A 14,337-nucleotide genomic window follows, 5' to 3' on the forward strand; every position below is an offset into this window, starting at 1 on the left:
CAAACCCCGGTGGCAAAGTTGGCTAATGGGAAGGTTTGTTGGTAACGTTTCAGGCAGGGCAGGGAAGGAGATGCGGTGGCGGTGTAAGGACTAAGGAAGGTGAGTTGTATTTGTGAATTCCACTGCTGAAATTGTAGGTGAATGTTCCGTACTTGGTGCACTGCAAAACTGTGATTTTATTTCTTTCATTCTTGGCCGTAGAGAGAGCGAGAGGACGTGTTTATTTCAGCCGCATCGATTTCCATCGATAGACGAGTGAGACAAGAAAATGCCAGCGGGTCGAGCTCTTATCCTCGTGCATCGTTTCGAAAACGTAAGTGGATGTGTGTTTGTACTGCTCCATCGCGATAGATTTCTTTTGCGTTGTGTTATGTTGCGTTCTGGAGAGCCCGTTTTGCATTGAGTAACTGAGGACCCGCCAGATCAGTTGGCGTTACATTTCTGTGGCCAACACTTTGTGGTTTCTCTATGTTATCAGTTAATTGGATTGTTATCATAAAAAAGTAAATCTTTCATGGTCAGGATAGTGTCTTATCGGCCCTTTGAATACGTACTGTCCGTGTTGAGCAGGGAACAGTAAGACTTTGAAGTGCGCTACGTCACGTAAGTCACGTTTTCGCAGGATCAATGTTGTAGTGTTGTAGCCTTCGTTGTATGCATATCATCCGGGCTAGGTTAACTTCCATCTAATGCATAACAGTGCATGCATTTTTTACTTGTCGTATCCTGTTCTTTGCTCACACGAAAGATACGTTTCATGTCATAAACGTTGGATTGATAAGATCTCGCGCGCACGCGCTCCCTTGGGAATACAAGTTCCACTTTCTCGTGTGAACTATTTTGTTTTTGTTGTATGTCTCATCTTTGACATATCGTTGGCATGTTGTGTTCAAAAAACTGGTTTGGAATGTTCTTTCATTAAAAGAAACTGAGATTTTTTGAGATAATCAAGTGTACAGAAGGAAAAAGGGAAGCCTACAACACGGGGTATTCCCAGGCGGTCTCCCATCCAAGTACTAACCCCGCCCGACAGGGCTTAACTTCGGTGATCGGACGAGAACCGGTGTTTTCCCTGTGGTATGGTCGTAGACAAGTAATTCGCCGTGAAAATTAACTTTGTTATAAGGGAAAATAAAAACGAGGTCAGAGCAAGCACAATGTGCATTTGTCCTCTTGCCGTCAACGCAAGTGCCATGCAATGCTGGTCCTGCTGCCCACTGTACAAGGGCGATCGTTGTGTGCGCCTCGCTTTCAGGTTGGCTTTTGGGCATTCCTTCCTTGGCACGGATTGTAATCGGACCACCATATCTCGTGGCCATGAGACTGGGAGCACCTTGTCCGCTGTGAGCATTTACGGGCATCGCTTCTCGGCCTTTTGGCTAAGATCAAGTGTAGTATCTGTTCTTATCAGCTTAATATCTGATACGCTGCTCATCGAGCAGCTCATATATTAACTGATTTTTGGAACTGGGCCGTGGAAAAGAGGCTTGCCTCGTCCCGGCCACGGGTTGCCTCGGTATAGCACTACCTCCGAGCGTGGCCCACTTCCCTCTGGGGAAGAAATAATCAAGTGAAAGCAGAACAAATGACCAAGCAACCAACCTTCACATTCTCTTCTCTTTTCTAGGTAGCATAGCAGCGAGTGGACAGCACGACACGACAGGACGAGGAGCACGTGACCCCCATTACCACATGGTATGCGCAGACAAGTTGCGTTTTGCGGTTCCGGAGAGGTTGAAAAGGCATACTTACCTGACGCGGGAGGCACTGTGATCAGGGAGGCAGTCCTCTCAAGGTGAGGCTCTTTCATTGCACTTCGATTGGGTTGACCCTTGCGATTACCCCAAATGTGGGTAACTCGAGCGTATAATTTCTGGTAGTGGGGACCTGCGTTCGCGCTAGTCCCCGCACCAAACCCCGGTGGCAAAGTTGGCTAATGGGAAGTTTGTTGGTAACGTTTCAGGCAGGGCAGGGAAGGAGATGCGGTGGCGGTGTGTAAGGACTAAGGAAGGTGAGTTGTATTTGTGAATTCCACTGCTGAAATTGTAGGTGAATGTTCCGTACTTGGTTGCACTGCAAAACTGTGATTTATTTCTTTCATTCTTGGCCGTAGAGAGAGCGAGAGGACGTGTTTATTTCAGCCGCATCGATTTCCATCGATAGACGAGTGAGACAAGAAAATGCCAGCGGGTCGAGCTCTTATCCTCGTGCATCGTTTCGAAAACGTAAGTGGATGTGTGTTTGTACTGCTCCATCGCGATAGATTTCTTTTGCGTTGTGTTATGTTGCGTTCTGGAGAGCCCGTTTTGCATTGAGTAACTGAGGACCCGCCAGATCAGTTGGCGTTACATTTCTGTGGCCAAACACTTTGTGGTTTCTCTATGTTATCAGTAATTGGATTGTTATCATAAAAAGTAAATCTTTCATGGTCAGGATAGTGTCTTATCGGCCCTTTGAATACGTACTGTCCGTGTTGAGCAGGGAACAGTAAGACTTTGAAGTGCGCTACGTCACGTAAGTCACGTTTTCGCAGGATCAATGTTGTAGTGTTGTAGCCTTCGTTGTATGCATATCATCCGGGCTAGGTTAACTTCCATCTAATGCATAACAGTGCATGCATTTTTTACTTGTCGTATCCTGTTCTTTGCTCACACGAAAAGATACGTTTCATGTCATAAACGTTGGATTGATAAGATCTCGCGCGCACGCGCTCCCTTGGGAATACAAGTTCCACTTTCTCGTGTGAACTATTTTGTTTTTGTTGTATGTCTCATCTTTGACATATCGTTGGCATGTTGTGTTCAAAAAACCTGGTTTGGAATGTTCTTTCATTAAGGAAACTGAGATTTTTTGAGATAATCAAGTGTACAGAAGGAAAAAGGGAAGCCTACAACACGGGGTATTCCCAGGCGGTCTCCCATCCAAGTACTAACCCCGCCCGACAGGGCTTAACTTCGGTGATCGGACGAGAACCCGGTGTTTTCCCTGTGGTATGGTCGTAGACAAGTAATTCGCCGTGAAAATTAACTTTGTTATAAGGGAAAATAAAAACGAGGTCAGAGCAAGCACAATGTGCATTTGTCCTCTTGCCGTCAACGCAAGTGCCATGCAATGCTGGTCCTGCTGCCCACTGTACAAGGGCGATCGTTGTGTGCGCCTCGCTTTCAGGTTGGCTTTGGGCATTCCTTCCTTGGCACGGATTGTAATCGGACCACCATATCTCGTGGCCATGAGACTGGGAGCACCTTGTCCGCTGTGAGCATTTACGGGCATCGCTTCTCGGCCTTTTGGCTAAGATCAAGTGTAGTATCTGTTCTTATCAGCTTAATATCTGATACGCTGCTCATCGAGCAGCTCATATATTAAACTGATTTTTGGAACTGGGCCGTGGAAAAGAGGCTTGCCTCGTCCCGGCCACGGGTTGCCTCGGTATAGCACTACCTCCGAGCGTGGCCCACTTCCCTCTGGGGAAGAAATAATCAAGTGAAAAGCAGAACAAATGACCAAGCAACCAACCTTCACATTCTCTTTTCTCTTTTCTAGGTAGCATAGCAGCGAGTGGACAGCACGACACGACAGGACGAGGAGCACGTGACCCCCATTACCACATGGTATGCGCAGACAAGTTGCGTTTTGCGGTTCCGGAGAGGTTGAAAAGGCATACTTACCTGACGCGGGAGGCACTGTGATCAGGGAGGCAGTCCTCTCAAGGTGAGGCTCTTTCATTGCACTTCGATTGGGTTGACCCTTGCGATTACCCCAAATGTGGGGTAACTCGAGCGTATAATTCTGGTAGTGGGGACCTGCGTTCGCGCTAGTCCCCGCACCAAACCCCGGTGGCAAAGTTGGCTAATGGGAAGGTTTGTTGGTAACGTTTCAGGCAGGGCAGGGAAGGAGATGCGGTGGCGGTGTAAGGACTAAGGAAGGTGAGTTGTATTTGTGAATTCACTGCTGAAATTGTAGGTGAATGTTCCGTACTTGGTGCACTGCAAAACTGTGATTTTATTTCTTTCATTCTTGGCCGTAGAGAGAGCGAGAGGACGTGTTTATTTCAGCCGCATCGATTTCCATCGATAGACGAGTGAGACAAGAAAATGCCAGCGGGTCGAGCTCTTATCCTCGTGCATCGTTTCGAAAACGTAAGTGGATGTGTGTTTACTGCTCCATCGCGATAGATTTCTTTTGCGTTGTGTTATGTTGCGTTCTGGAGAGCCCGTTTTGCATTGAGTAACTGAGGACCCGCCAAGATCAGTTGGCGTTACATTTCTGTGGCCAACACTTTGTGGTTTCTCTATGTTATCAGTTAATTGGATTGTTATCATAAAAAGTAAATCTTTCATGGTCAGGATAGTGTCTTATCGGCCCTTTGAATACGTACTGTCCGTGTTGAGCAGGGAACAGTAAGACTTTGAAGTGCGCTACGTCACGTAAGTCACGTTTTCGCAGGATCAATGTTGTAGTGTTGTAGCCTTCGTTGTATGCATATCATCCGGGCTAGGTTAACTTCCATCTAATGCATAACAGTGCATGCATTTTTTACTTGTCGTATCCTGTTCTTTGCTCACACGAAAAGATACGTTTCATGTCATAAACGTTGGATTGATAAGATCTCGCGCGCACGCGCTCCCTTGGGAATACAAGTTCCACTTTCTCGTGTGAACTATTTTGTTTTTTTGTGTGTATGTCTCATCTTTGACATATCGTTGGCATGTTGTGTTCAAAAAACCTGGTTTGGAATGTTCTTTCATTAAAGGAAACTGAGATTTTTTGAGATAATCAAGTGTACAGAAGGAAAAAGGGAAGCCTACAACACGGGGTATTCCCAGGCGGTCTCCCATCCAAGTACTAACCCCGCCCGACAGGGCTTAACTTCGGTGATCGGACGAGAACCGGTGTTTTCCCTGTGGTATGGTCGTAGACAAGTAATTCGCCGTGAAAATTAACTTTGTTATAAGGGAAATAAAAAACGAGGGTCAGAGCAAGCACAATGTGCATTTGTCCTCTTGCCGTCAACGCAAGTGCCATGCAATGCTGGTCCTGCTGCCCACTGTACAAGGGCGATCGTTGTGTGCGCCTCGCTTTCAGGTTGGCTTTGGGCATTCCTTCCTTGGCACGGATTGTAATCGGACCCACCACCATATCTCGTGGCCATGAGACTGGGAGCACCTTGTCCGCTGTGAGCATTTACGGGCATCGCTTCTCGGCCTTTTGGCTAAGATCAAGTGTAGTATCTGTTCTTATCAGCTTTAATATCTGATACGCTGCTCATCGAGCAGCTCATATATTAAACTGATTTTGGAACTGGGCCGTGGAAAAGAGGCTTGCCTCGTCCCGGCCACGGGTTGCCTCGGTATAGCACTACCTCCGAGCGTGGCCCACTTCCCTCTGGGGAAGAAAATAATCAAGTGAAAGCAGAACAAATGACCAAGCAACCAACCTTCACATTCTCTTCTCTTTTCTAGGTAGCATAGCAGCGAGTGGACAGCACGACACGACAGGACGAGGAGCACGTGACCCCCATTACCACATGGTATGCGCAGACAAGTTGCGTTTTGCGGTTCCGGAGAGGTTGAAAAGGCATACTTACCTGACGCGGGAGGCACTGTGATCAGGGAGGCAGTCCTCTCAAGGTGAGGCTCTTTCATTGCACTTCGATTGGGTTGACCCTTGCGATTACCCCAAATGTGGGTAACTCGAGCGTATAATTTCTGGTAGTGGGGACCTGCGTTCGCGCTAGTCCCCGCACACCAACCCCCGGTGGCAAAGTTGGCTAATGGGAAGGTTTGTTGGTAACGTTTCAGGCAGGGCAGGGAAGGAGATGCGGTGGCGGGTGTAAGGACTAAGGAGGTGAGTTGTATTTGTGAATTCCACTGCTGAAATTGTAGGTGAATGTTCCGTACTTGGTGCACTGCAAAACTGTGATTTTATTTCTTCATTCTTGGCCGTAGAGAGAGCGAGAGGACGTGTTTATTCAGCCGCATCGATTTCCATCGATAGACGAGTGAGACAAGAAAATGCCAGCGGGTCGAGCTCTTATCCTCGTGCATCGTTTCGAAAACGTAAGTGGATGTGTGTTTGTACTGCTCCATCGCGATAGATTTCTTTTGCGTTGTGTTATGTTGCGTTCTGGAGAGCCCGTTTTGCATTGAGTAACTGAGGACCCGCCAGATCAGTTGGCGTTACATTTCTGTGGCCAACACTTTGTGGTTTCTCTATGTTATCAGTTAATTGGATTGTTATCATAAAAAGTAAATCTTTCATGGTCAGGATAGTGTCTTATCGGCCCTTTGAATACGTACTGTCCGTGTTTGAGCAGGGAACAGTAAGACTTTGAAGTGCGCTACGTCACGTAAGTCACGTTTTCGCAGGATCAATGTTGTAGTGTTGTAGCCTTCGTTGTATGCATATCATCCGGGCTAGGTTACTTCCATCTAATGCATAACAGTGCATGCATTTTTTACTTGTCGTATCCTGTTCTTTGCTCACACGAAAAGATACGTTTCATGTCATAAACGTTGGATTGATAAGATCTCGCGCGCGCGCACGCGCTCCCTTGGGAATACAAGTTCCACTTTCTCGTGTGAACTATTTTGTTTTTTGTTGTATGTCTCATCTTTGACATATCGTTGGCATGTTGTGTTCAAAAAACCTGGTTTGGAATGTTCTTTCATTAAAGGAAACTGAGATTTTTTGAGATAATCAAGTGTACAGAAGGAAAAAGGGAAGCCTACAACACGGGTATTCCCAGGCGGTCTCCCATCCAAGTACTAACCCCGCCCGACAGGGCTTAACTTCGGTGATCGGACGAGAACCGGTGTTTTCCCTGTGGTATGGTCGTAGACAAGTAATTCGCCGTGAAAATTAACTTTGTTAAAGGGAAAATAAAAACGAGGTCAGAGCAAGCACAATGTGCATTTGTCCTCTTGCCGTCAACGCAAGTGCCATGCAATGCTGGTCCTGCTGCCCACTGTACAAGGGCGATCGTTGTGTGCGCCTCGCTTTCAGGTTGGCTTTGGGCATTCCTTCCTTGGCACGGATTGTAATCGGACCACCATATCTCGTGGCCATGAGACTGGGAGCACCTTGTCCGCTGTGAGCATTTACGGGCATCGCTTCTCGGCCTTTTGGCTAAGATCAAGTGTAGTATCTGTTCTTATCAGCTTAATATCTGATACGCTGCTCATCGAGCAGCTCATATATTAAACTGATTTTTGGAACTGGGCCGTGGAAAAGAGGCTTGCCTCGTCCCGGCCACGGGTTGCCTCGGTATAGCACTACCTCCGAGCGTGGCCCACTTCCCTCTGGGGAAGAAATAATCAAGTGAAAGCAGAACAAATGACCAAGCAACCAACCTTCACATTCTCTTCTCTTTTCTAGGTAGCATAGCAGCGAGTGGACAGCACGACACGACAGGACGAGGAGCACGTGACCCCCATTACCACATGGTATGCGCAGACAAGTTTGCGTTTTGCGGTTTCCGGAGAGGTTGAAAAGGCATACTTACCTGACGCGGGAGGCACTGTGATCAGGGAGGCAGTCCTCTCAAGGTGAGGCTCTTTCATTGCACTTCGATTGGGTTGACCCTTGCGATTACCCCAATGTGGGTAACTCGAGCGTATAATTTCTGGTAGTGGGGACCTGCGTTCGCGCTAGTCCCCGCACCAAACCCCGGTGGCAAAGTTGGCTAATGGGGAAGGTTTGTTGGTAACGTTTCAGGCAGGGCAGGGAAGGAGATGCGGTGGCGGTGTAAGGACTAAGGAAGGTGAGTTGTATTTGTGAATTCCACTGCTGAAATTGTAGGTGAATGTTCCGTACTTGGTGCACTGCAAAACTGTGATTTTATTTCTTTCATTCTTGGCCGTAGAGAGAGCGAGAGGACGTGTTTATTCAGCCGCATCGATTTCCATCGATAGACGAGTGAGACAAGAAAAATGCCAGCGGGTCGAGCTCTTATCCTCGTGCATCGTTTCGAAAACGTAAGTGGATGTGTGTTTGTACTGCTCCATCGCGATAGATTTCTTTTGCGTTGTGTTATGTTGCGTTCTGGAGAGCCCGTTTTGCATTGAGTAACTGAGGACCCGCCAGATCAGTTGGCGTTACATTTCTGTGGCCAACACTTTGTGGTTTCTCTATGTTATCAGTTAATTGGATTGTTATCATAAAAAGTAAATCTTTCATGGTCAGGATAGTGTCTTATCGGCCCTTTGAATACGTACTGTCCGTGTTGAGCAGGGAACAGTAAGACTTTGAAGTGCGCTACGTCACGTAAGTCACGTTTTCGCAGGATCAATGTTGTAGTGTTGTAGCCTTCGTTGTATGCATATCATCCGGGCTAGGTTAACTTCCATCTAATGCATAACAGTGCATGCATTTTTTACTTGTCGTATCCTGTTCTTTGCTCACACGAAAAGATACGTTTCATGTCATAAACGTTGGATTGATAAGATCTCGCGCGCACGCGCTCCCTTGGGAATACAAGTTTTCCACTTTTCTCGTGTGAACTATTTTGTTTTTGTTGTATGTCTCATCTTTGACATATCGTTGGCATGTTGTGTTCAAAAAACCTGGTTGGAATGTTCTTTCATTAAAGGAAACTGAGATTTTTTTGAGATAATCAAGTGTACAGAAGGAAAAAGGGAAGCCTACAACACGGGGTATTCCCAGGCGGGTCTCCCATCCAAGTACTAACCCCGCCCGACAGGGCTTAACTTCGGTGATCGGACGAGAACCGTGTTGTTTCCTGTGGTGGTATGGTCGTAGACAAGTAATTCGCCGTGAAAATTAACTTTGTTATAAGGGAAAATAAAAAACGAGGTCAGAGCAAGCACAATGTGCATTTGTCCTCTTGCCGTCAACGCAAGTGCCATGCAATGCTGGTCCTGCTGCCCACTGTACAAGGGCGATCGTTGTGTGCGCCTCGCTTTCAGGTTGGCTTTGGGCATTCCTTCCTTGGCACGGATTGTAATCGGACCACCATATCTCGTGGCCATGAGACTGGGAGCACCTTGTCCGCTGTGAGCATTTACGGGCATCGCTTCTCGGCCTTTTGGCTAAGATCAAGTGTAGTATCTGTTCTTATCAGCTTAATATCTGATACCGCTGCTCATCGAGCAGCTCATATATTAAACTGATTTTTGGAACTGGGCCGTGGAAAAGAGGCTTGCCTCGTCCCGGCCACGGGTTGCCTCGGTATAGCACTACCTCCGAGCGTGGCCCACTTCCCTCTGGGGAAGAAATAATCAAGTGAAAGCAGAACAAATGACCAAGCAACCAACCTTCACATTCTCTCTCTTTTCTAGGTAGCATAGCAGCGAGTGGACAGCACGACACGACAGGACGAGGAGCACGTGACCCCCATTACCACATGGTATGCGCAGACAAGTTGCGTTTTGCGGTTCCGGAGAGGTTGAAAAGGCATACTTACCTGACGCGGGAGGCACTGTGATCAGGGAGGCAGTCCTCTCAAGGTGAGGCTCTTTCATTGCACTTCGATTGGGTTGACCCTTGCGATTACCCCAAATGTGGGTAACTCGAGCGTATAATTTCTGGTAGTGGGGACCTGCGTTCGCGCTAGTCCCCGCACCAAACCCCGGTGGCAAAGTTGGCTAATGGGAAGGTTTGTTGGTAACGTTTCAGGCAGGGCAGGGAAGGAGATGCGGTGGCGGTGTAAGGACTAAGGAAGGTGAGTTGTATTTGTGAATTCCACTGCTGAAATTGTAGGTGAATGTTCCGTACTTGGTGCACTGCAAAACTGTGATTTTATTTCTTTCATTCTTGGCCGTAGAGAGAGCGAGAGGACGTGTTTATTTCAGCCGCATCGATTTCCATCGATAGACGAGTGAGACAAGAAAATGCCAGCGGGTCGAGCTCTTATCCTCGTGCATCGTTTCGAAAACGTAAGTGGATGTGTGTTTGTACTGCTCCATCGCGATAGATTTCTTTTGCGTTGTGTTATGTTGCGTTCTGGAGAGCCCGTTTTGCATTGAGTAACTGAGGACCCGCCAGATCAGTTGGCGTTACATTTCTGTGGCCAACACTTTGTGGTTTCTCTATGTTATCAGTTAATTGGATTGTTATCATAAAAAGTAAATCTTTCATGGTCAGGATAGTGTCTTATCGGCCCTTTGAATACGTACTGTCCGTGTTGAGCAGGGAACAGTAAGACTTTGAAGTGCGCTACGTCACGTAAGTCACGTTTTCGCAGGATCAATGTTGTAGTGTTGTAGCCTTCGTTGTATGCATATCATCCGGGCTAGGTTAACTTCCATCTAATGCATAACAGTGCATGCATTTTTTACTTGTCGTATCCTGTTCTTTGCTCACACGAAAAGATACGTTTCATGTCATAAACGTTGGATTGATAAGATCTCGCGCGCACGCGCTCCCTTGGGAATACAAGTTCCACTTTCTCGTGTGAACTATTTTGTTTTTGTTGTATGTCTCATCTTTGACATATCGTTGGCATGTTGTGTTCAAAAACCTGGTTTGGAATGTTCTTTCATTAAAGGAAACTGAGATTTTTTGAGATAATCAAGTGTACAGAAGGAAAAATGGAAGCCTACAACACGGCGGATCCACAGGCGGTCTCCCATCCAAGTACTAACCCCGCCCGACAGGGCTTAACTTCGGTGATCGGACGAGAACCGGTGTTTTCCCTGTGGTATGGTCGTAGACAAGTAATTCGCCGTGAAAATTAACTTTGTTATAAGGGAAAATAAAAACGAGGTCAGAGCAAGCACAATGTGCATTTGTCCTCTTGCCGTCAACGCAAGTGCCATGCAATGCTGGTCCTGCTGCCCACTGTACAAGGGCGATCGTTGTGTGCGCCTCGCTTTCAGGTTGGCTTTGGGCATTCCTTCCTTGGCACGGATTGTAATCGGACCACCATATCTCGTGGCCATGAGACTGGGAGCACCTTGTCCGCTGTGAGCATTTACGGGCATCGCTTCTCGGCCTTTTGGCTAAGTGTACCAATTGGCCTTAGTGGGAGCTACACTTCGTGGACCTCTTCGTCTGCGCCCCCCAACACTTATGGAAGAAGACTCAACTGCTGCTGTTGCTGACCCTGAAGATGCTAGTACTGCTGAGGTTATCCCCCCACAATTGTGAGTATGGATGCTGCCGACGCAGATATGAATGCTGATGCTGATGCTGATGCTGGCGCTGTGCCAATGCCACTGTTGAAGTTCCTGAAGTTCCTGATGGTGAAGAAGCCTTCACGCCCGAGCTCTTCTCGCCATTGGAGTCTGAAGTTGTTGTCCCACAAGCGCTGGCTAACATGGCCAAAAGTGGTGTACGTTTCTGTGCTTCTCCTCGTGAGATTTGGTCCCACTCTCCAGACAACCGTGGAGTGGCTCTTAAGAAGGGATTCTCCGTGTTTTTTAAGTTGGACTCTCCTTCCAACAGCCAAAAGATCTTGGGCAGTTTTGATGAAGCTGGCGTTGATATCGACTCCATTGTGTCCATCCAGTATTGCGCTTCTAACAAAAATTGGGTCGTCACCTTTAGATCAGTTGCGGCAAAAGAAGCAGCGCTCCGTATTCCCCACCTCGATATCGAGGGGTCACGTGTTCTTATCGGTGATAGGCAGAATGCTGTAACCTTGGTCAAGCTTTACGAAGCTCCGGTGGAACTCCCGGACTCTGTTCTGATTGGCCGTTTATCCACCTATGGCACTGTTCTTTCTTTTCGTAGGGATCGTTCTGGCGATAGTTTGTTCAATGGGAACCGTACTGCCCGGATGCGTCTCAGCAAGCCCATCCCTTCCTCTGTTCGAGTAGTGGGCGAATTTGTTCGGATCTGGTACCCGGGACAGCCACAGACCTGCAGGCGCTGCGGGGCCCTTGGGCACTTCGCGGCCGTCTGTCGGTCTGTGCGCTGCGCCAACTGCGAAGAGCCTGGCCACTTGTCAAGATCCTGTCCGTGTGACCCTATGTGTTCCATTTGTATGAAGCCTGATCATTCAACAGCTGCGTGCCCGTTCCTTATCCACAGTGCTGATGTAGACCCGTCATCTTCTGGTCCTCGTACGCGTCCTCGTGAGTCTCCCGAGCCCTCTTCCTATGCTGCTGTTGCCTCTCGTCCGCCTGCTCCAGCTCCGGTTCCTGCTGCTCAGCCTCCTCCAGTCAGTAAACCTCCCCAGGTGCAGAGACGCCCCCTAGCTCCGAAGCCCCCCGATGCGGCTCATAAGGAATCTAGTTGATGCAAGTGATGAATCTAGTAGTGAGGAGTTGGTTCTGAGTCTGTTTCTGGGTCCTCTCCTCAACAAGGAAAAGGCTGGGATGATCAAGTTGAACGTGAATCTAAAGGATCTGGTAGGACAAGTAGTCATGTTGGCCGCCGTGATCGGGAGCGAGAGCGAGAGCGAGAGAGCGGGAGCGGGAGCGGAGCGGGAACGGGAACGGGAACGGGAACGGGAACGGGAACGGGAACGGGAACGTGACCGTGACCGTGACCGTGACCGTGACCGTGACCGGGACCGTGACCGTGACCGTGACCGTGAACGTGAACGTGAACGTGACCGTGATCGTGAGTACCGTCGCGGGCGTGGCCGTTCCCGCAGCCACGACCGTCATCGATCTAGAACTCGATTGCGCGGGGATCATACTTACAGCGAGTCTGAAGGGTGGACCACGGTTGGTAAACGCCACCATTAGTACCAATGCTAAAGCTCCTTTCTCTGAACGTCCGTGGGCTTGTATCACCCACTAAGAGTGACCTGATCCTAAACGAATTATCTCGCCTAAGTTGCGATTTGATCCTATTACAGGAGACTCATGTTTCAAACAAACGTCAAGCTGATGCTTTTTCTCGTAAATGGCCCGGTAAATGTTTTTGGTCCTTCGGGACGGGCAGGTCGGCTGGTGTAGCCCTGCTCACCCCTCCGAATTTTCCAGGAACCATCTCTCGCTTTATTTTTGATTCAGATGGTAGAGTCTTAAGTGCATTGGTACTTTTGGGGCAGCAGCGGATTAATGTCATTAATATTTACGCTCCAAACACCGTTACCGGACGCAAGCACTTTTTCCAAATCTGCATTCCTTTTTCTATCCCCTATTCGGATAGTGGCCGGTGATTTTAATGTATCGATAATCCTCTCGACCGTCTTGTCCTAGTTGATGATTCTCTTCCTGATAAGTCAGTCCTTAAATCCTTCATTTCAGACTGTTCTCTTGTTGATATTTGGCGCAGACGGAACCCTCGTGGTGTTTCCTTCACTTGGGCCAATACCGCTATTCTCAAGCTTCGCGCCTCGATCGCTTTTTGATTTCTCGTTCCCTTGTTCCGCACGTTCGAACCTCCGATGTAATGCCGTGTGTTTTTTCGGACCACGATTTTGTTCGTCTATTTTTGTCTCTCGACAATTTTTCTTGTCCCGTAGCGGTGTTTGGCGGTTTAATACAAGTTTCTTGTCCGATGAGTCTTTTAAGAGCAAAATGTCTGCGTTTATTGCTTCCTTTAAGGAGCGTGTCTCCGACTTCGATTCCCTTGGTGCTTGGTGGGGGCTTTAAAACTTGGCATTCGTAGGTTTTGTATCGAGTTTTGCGTTAATAAACAAAGGCAGATTAATAGTGAACGCAGTTCTTTGACCAAGCGCTTGATCCACGCAAAGAACTCTCTGGCCCTGGTGGCTCCCAGGCCGCTTCTGAGGTCAGGGATCTTGAAAGCGCCCTCTCTTCCCTGGTTTCCCAGGAAGCGGAGGGCGCAAAAATTCGTTCACGTGCCAAGTGGGTTGAAGAAGGAGAACGGCCGACTAGATATTTTTCCGCCTCGAGAAAAAACGTGCTGAAAAGAACTCCATGGACTGCCTTCTGGATGCCAATGGCGTCGAGAAGACGTCCCAACACGATTTGGAATTGTCTCTGTAGATTTCTATAAGTCATTGTTTGCCAAGGATACCTTGGATCTTTCTGTTCAAATGGATTTAATTAATGACCTAGACCTTTCTCTGTCGAATGCTGACGAGAGAGCTGTGAGGGGAGTTGACAAAAGACGAGCTTTTTTCGGCTGTTAGCGGTCTTCAAACCGGCAAGTCCCCAGGGTCTGATGGTCTCCCAACCGAATTTTATGTGCTTTCTGGGGGGATCTTGGTGATGCCCTTGCTCGTGTTTTGAATGAGGGCTTTCATCGGGGTTCCTCATTGACTCTCAGCGAGAGGGCCTCTTGCGTCTGATACACAAGAAAGACGATAAGCGCATGCCGAAAAACTGGCGCCCATCTCTTTGCTAAATACCGATTATAAAATCGCTTCTAAGGCTATTACCGAGCGTCTCAAGCCTGTAATGTGTTCTATTGTTCATCGCGATCAGTCGTGCTCTGTAGTTGGGAGATCTATCT

The 14,337-nt window shown here is 48.1% G+C and overlaps 15 non-coding genes and 1 pseudogene across 15 annotated transcripts; 10 read left to right on the plus strand and 6 right to left on the minus strand.

The window, feature by feature from the left end:
- Positions 1 to 972: 972 nt before the first annotated feature.
- On the minus strand, positions 973 to 1,091 carry LOC137987247 (5S ribosomal RNA). Its single transcript, XR_011120391.1, has one exon. It is a non-coding gene; the product is annotated as a 5S ribosomal RNA (ribosomal RNA).
- A 268-nt stretch (positions 1,092 to 1,359) lies between these two features.
- On the plus strand, positions 1,360 to 1,550 carry LOC137987276 (U2 spliceosomal RNA). The gene has a single exon (XR_011120416.1). It is a non-coding gene; the product is annotated as a U2 spliceosomal RNA (small nuclear RNA).
- Positions 1,551 to 1,744: 194 nt separating this feature from the next.
- LOC137987260 (U1 spliceosomal RNA) lies at positions 1,745 to 1,908 on the plus strand. The gene has a single exon (XR_011120402.1). It is a non-coding gene; the product is annotated as a U1 spliceosomal RNA (small nuclear RNA).
- A 976-nt stretch (positions 1,909 to 2,884) lies between these two features.
- Positions 2,885 to 3,004, minus strand: LOC137987250 (5S ribosomal RNA). Its single transcript, XR_011120394.1, has one exon. It is a non-coding gene; the product is annotated as a 5S ribosomal RNA (ribosomal RNA).
- A 267-nt stretch (positions 3,005 to 3,271) lies between these two features.
- LOC137987273 (U2 spliceosomal RNA) lies at positions 3,272 to 3,463 on the plus strand. Its single transcript, XR_011120413.1, has one exon. It is a non-coding gene; the product is annotated as a U2 spliceosomal RNA (small nuclear RNA).
- Positions 3,464 to 3,660: 197 nt separating this feature from the next.
- On the plus strand, positions 3,661 to 3,824 carry LOC137987265 (U1 spliceosomal RNA). The gene has a single exon (XR_011120407.1). It is a non-coding gene; the product is annotated as a U1 spliceosomal RNA (small nuclear RNA).
- Positions 3,825 to 4,801: 977 nt separating this feature from the next.
- On the minus strand, positions 4,802 to 4,920 carry LOC137987248 (5S ribosomal RNA). The gene has a single exon (XR_011120392.1). It is a non-coding gene; the product is annotated as a 5S ribosomal RNA (ribosomal RNA).
- Positions 4,921 to 5,192: 272 nt separating this feature from the next.
- LOC137987278 (U2 spliceosomal RNA) lies at positions 5,193 to 5,384 on the plus strand. Its single transcript, XR_011120418.1, has one exon. It is a non-coding gene; the product is annotated as a U2 spliceosomal RNA (small nuclear RNA).
- Positions 5,385 to 5,579: 195 nt separating this feature from the next.
- Positions 5,580 to 5,743, plus strand: LOC137987261 (U1 spliceosomal RNA). Its single transcript, XR_011120403.1, has one exon. It is a non-coding gene; the product is annotated as a U1 spliceosomal RNA (small nuclear RNA).
- Positions 5,744 to 6,724: 981 nt separating this feature from the next.
- Positions 6,725 to 6,842, minus strand: LOC137987249 (5S ribosomal RNA). Its single transcript, XR_011120393.1, has one exon. It is a non-coding gene; the product is annotated as a 5S ribosomal RNA (ribosomal RNA).
- A 266-nt stretch (positions 6,843 to 7,108) lies between these two features.
- Positions 7,109 to 7,300, plus strand: LOC137987274 (U2 spliceosomal RNA). Its single transcript, XR_011120414.1, has one exon. It is a non-coding gene; the product is annotated as a U2 spliceosomal RNA (small nuclear RNA).
- A 196-nt stretch (positions 7,301 to 7,496) lies between these two features.
- Positions 7,497 to 7,659, plus strand: LOC137987263 (U1 spliceosomal RNA). Its single transcript, XR_011120405.1, has one exon. It is a non-coding gene; the product is annotated as a U1 spliceosomal RNA (small nuclear RNA).
- Positions 7,660 to 8,639: 980 nt separating this feature from the next.
- LOC137987252 (5S ribosomal RNA) lies at positions 8,640 to 8,762 on the minus strand (annotated as a pseudogene).
- A 268-nt stretch (positions 8,763 to 9,030) lies between these two features.
- On the plus strand, positions 9,031 to 9,223 carry LOC137987275 (U2 spliceosomal RNA). The gene has a single exon (XR_011120415.1). It is a non-coding gene; the product is annotated as a U2 spliceosomal RNA (small nuclear RNA).
- Positions 9,224 to 9,416: 193 nt separating this feature from the next.
- LOC137987262 (U1 spliceosomal RNA) lies at positions 9,417 to 9,580 on the plus strand. Its single transcript, XR_011120404.1, has one exon. It is a non-coding gene; the product is annotated as a U1 spliceosomal RNA (small nuclear RNA).
- Positions 9,581 to 10,555: 975 nt separating this feature from the next.
- Positions 10,556 to 10,674, minus strand: LOC137987251 (5S ribosomal RNA). The gene has a single exon (XR_011120395.1). It is a non-coding gene; the product is annotated as a 5S ribosomal RNA (ribosomal RNA).
- Positions 10,675 to 14,337: the final 3,663 nt, after the last annotated feature.

Source organism: Montipora foliosa, unplaced genomic scaffold (assembly GCF_036669935.1).
Source record: "Montipora foliosa isolate CH-2021 unplaced genomic scaffold, ASM3666993v2 scaffold_325, whole genome shotgun sequence".
NCBI lineage: Eukaryota > Metazoa > Cnidaria > Anthozoa > Scleractinia > Acroporidae > Montipora > Montipora foliosa.